The sequence below is a fragment of the Epinephelus moara genome, chromosome 22, assembly GCF_006386435.1.
Source record: "Epinephelus moara isolate mb chromosome 22, YSFRI_EMoa_1.0, whole genome shotgun sequence".
Taxonomy (NCBI): Eukaryota; Metazoa; Chordata; class Actinopteri; order Perciformes; family Serranidae; genus Epinephelus; species Epinephelus moara.
Window position 1 is genome coordinate 29,603,695 of NC_065527.1, and position 3,443 is coordinate 29,607,137.

The 3,443-nt window shown below is 39.2% G+C and overlaps 1 protein-coding gene and 1 pseudogene across 1 annotated transcript in view; one reads left to right on the forward strand and one right to left on the reverse strand.

Annotated features, from left to right (window-relative positions):
- LOC126383951 (gastrula zinc finger protein XlCGF26.1-like) overlaps positions 1-3,443 on the forward strand; it is a 141,124-nt gene that overhangs the window by 14,711 nt on the left and 122,970 nt on the right. The gene's annotated exons all lie outside the window — the stretch shown is intronic.
- Positions 8-3,443, reverse strand: part of LOC126383958 (major histocompatibility complex class I-related gene protein-like) — a 10,187-nt pseudogene continuing 6,751 nt past the window's right edge.

The window sequence follows — 3,443 nt, forward strand, 5'->3', positions numbered from 1 at the left end:
GGTCAGGTAATGTTAAATAAAAGTACATGATGACTAATGTACTGCTTTGGGGTCAATTCTTAATGTAAACAGTATTTTTAATAGTAATGCACCAGGTCAGAGGGTTCCTTGTTAAATATACTTCGTTAGTTCTCAGAAAATATCTTAATATCCAAGCAAATTCTGTATCATTATTGAAATATACTTGATTGAATCGATTTTGAACTGAATTGAATCGAATCAAATCGAATCGTGAATCAGATTGAACTGAGTCCTTGAAAATCGAATCGAATCGATCTGGAAAATCTGAATCGATACCCAGCCCTATTGTCTTGTCATACAAAGTTTGATGGAGTGTCAACTGGACAATATGGAGATATTTGCATCTTGAAAGCCGGACTACAAATATGGATAGACAGGGAGAAACACACGCAAGCCTAAGACGTGGTAAGATACGATATTCCTCACTATATGAAGTGACTGATAACAAGATCTGTATAATCAGGTTTTTATTTTGTAGACAATCAATCTGTATTTATAGCATGATGGGATGACAGCACAATGATGTGTGTGGTATCACTGGAAAGCTCTGCTCCTGCGCTTTCATGTGATATGCGTGACATTTCTGTGCAAGCCTGCATTGGCGAGTAATCCATCCCAGAGTAATGTGTGTGCAAAGCTGTATGAAAGCTTTCTTATACATAATTTTAGTGCAACTTTATCATTTTTTTTGCTGTGAAAACACTGGACTACCGACAAGCTACAGCTACGGTTCCGCTGTTTCACGTGATATGCGTGGCTTCTCTCTATGACGAATGGTAGCGGAGAAAATCCATAGAGAAGAACAGGTGTGAATTTTAATGCACTATGCATCGTTCAGGCCCATAGGGTTAAACCACTTCATTCTGATTGCAGGAAGCCATCTTTCAGTCTTTTTTGTAAAGCATTGTAAAGCTATAATGTAACAGATATCATAGTTTACTCTTTTTGTCAGTCAGGCTTCTGGATTGAGTTCCTCAGAGAGCTCAGAGCTGTCAGGAGCTGTGAGGTCAGAAACAAACTGTTAGTGTGAAACTGTGATGTCCCCTCATCCTGCTCTGAACTTTTACAAACAGTAAATAAAAGAAAAGTTCATGTGCACAATAATGTGAAACCTGTATTAATCTGCAGAATTAAGTGTGAATCAGATCAGTAGAAATAGAATAAAATTAAGTTTTACTTACGAGATGGGGGACATTGTGCTGAAATCAAAACAAAAGACAAATCATTTCAGTTGCAGTTGGAAATGCCAGAATATTTTTTGTCACCTTATCCCCAGTGAGTATGATCCCCTCCCCTGCTCACTGCAACTGAAAAATAAATTAATCCCACTCTTCTGTTCAGTCTTTATGTGCTATCTCTGCCAGGCATAAACCTGGAGGTCGTGTGTGGGTGTGTCTATCTGTCTGTCCAGAGCCAAACTCACAAACTACAGGGACTAATCAGCCTAATATTTTGTGTGCACATTTCTGACTGTATACTGAAGGACCTCTCCTAGCTGTAGTGATTCACAGTTGTTGGAAAACTTGTATTATTGACTGTTTCATACCATCACTGACAGCTGACTCCTCACTCCTCTTAACCAGCTGGTTATTGGCCACAAGTTTTCCAGAAATCAGCTCAGCTAAGGCAGCACTCACACAAAAAACGGGTATCTGCATATGTATGCAGAATCTGTAGTCTGTTTGTAGTTCGGGTGGTATTGACCGATCATGTTTGAGTGGCAGGTAAACAGTCCATGTGGAGAGGTGGAACGCATTAGCTGAAATGCAACTTAGGAGCCCATCAGCTATCGTCCAACAACTTAGCTTTATGTAAGCTTTATTGAAAATGTTTCTGCACTCATATTCTGATATCTGTTTAGAGAGACTGGTTGCAATGATCCACACAGAAGAGGAAGTCATGGCCCTGATACCTACTTGCTACATCTGAACTCTCGAAATATTGGCCATTGTCTGTCAGACTGATACTGATCGGTTCCAAGATTACATTCAGACCAAATCAGTTGTTGTGGTGATTAGCCACATGGTTGTGTGGCAGTGTGGGAGTTTCACTTAAATGATCAAATAGTGGAAGTGGTGGATGGAGACTATATAAAGCCAGTCTAACCATTTCAGCAGCTGAGTATTTGACTTAACTAAGTGTGTTAATGTTGGCTTAAAAGATCTGTAGAATTCCTGTTGATTATCATCACTGTAGCATCTTGACTGCCACAAAAAGACACTTGAGCACACACAGACACAAACAAAACCAGTGCTTTCCTTTTGTACACTAGTACACAAGCTGTTAACAGCTGTTATTTATTATTATTATGACTCAGGCTTTAAGCCCAACAACACTTACTGTTGGTTGCTTCAAATTATGGGATGCAGTAAACTGATGTGAGTTTCAATTTGCAACCTGGATAAAAGCATCAACTAAAATCAAAGTACTGGAAAAGCCAAGTAAGTAGATGATCTTTCCATTTTTGTCTCTCACCTGTCTTCTTTTTGTAAATGATGAATCCAGTGGCAGCGATGAGGATGAAAGCAAGAACAATCACTGCAGCAGTGATGGGGACGGTCATGTCACTGGGCTTCTCTGTTGAACAACAACAAAACTTACGATCACTACAGATAAAGCAGGTCAGAACAGAGGCACATACATCCATCCAGTGTTTCATTCATACATACATTTGGATTTGCTGCTGTGAACTAAGACTGAATTAGAGTCCAGTTAATACAAGATAATTGTCTGTTATCTTAAAAGTGTGTGTCTGTAAAAATATATGGAAACCCTCATGTGCTGGACTTAAAAGCAATAAGCACCTCGTGGTGGTAAACCTAAGCGAATCAGTCAAGTTGCAGTTACAGTTTACAGCCATGTCTGTCCAGACTCATGTGTAGTCATGACAGTAGACGATGCTTCAAATATGGATGTTGCTGCAAAGAAGCTTCAAATTATAAAAGATAAGCTGATCTTTGACTCTTTTGGATGTTATGTTATGATGACATTATTTTATCCTATTAGACATTTGTGTGAAATTTGGTGAAAATGAGCGTGTGAATTATTAACTTATGGCCAAAAACATGTTTTTTGAGGTCACGGTGACCTTTGACCTATGACCATCAAATGCTAATCAGCTTATCTTTGAGCACAAGTGGATGTCCGTGCCAAATTTGAGAAAATTACTTCAAGGCCTTCTTGGGATTATCGCGTCCATGAGAATGAGCAGTGGCGGCTCCTGCCAAATTTCTCAGGGGGGGCAATTGTTGTGATGATGGCTGAGGTGACCCGTTCAATGGGTAAATTTGAATTAATTTGGCTCTGCAATGACTGAACAATCCACTGTGGTCATCAACAGACTAATTTTCATCAGTTTGCCCACACAAATACCTTTGAATGTAAACAGAGACCTGTTTTACCATTAATCAAATAAAACTGAG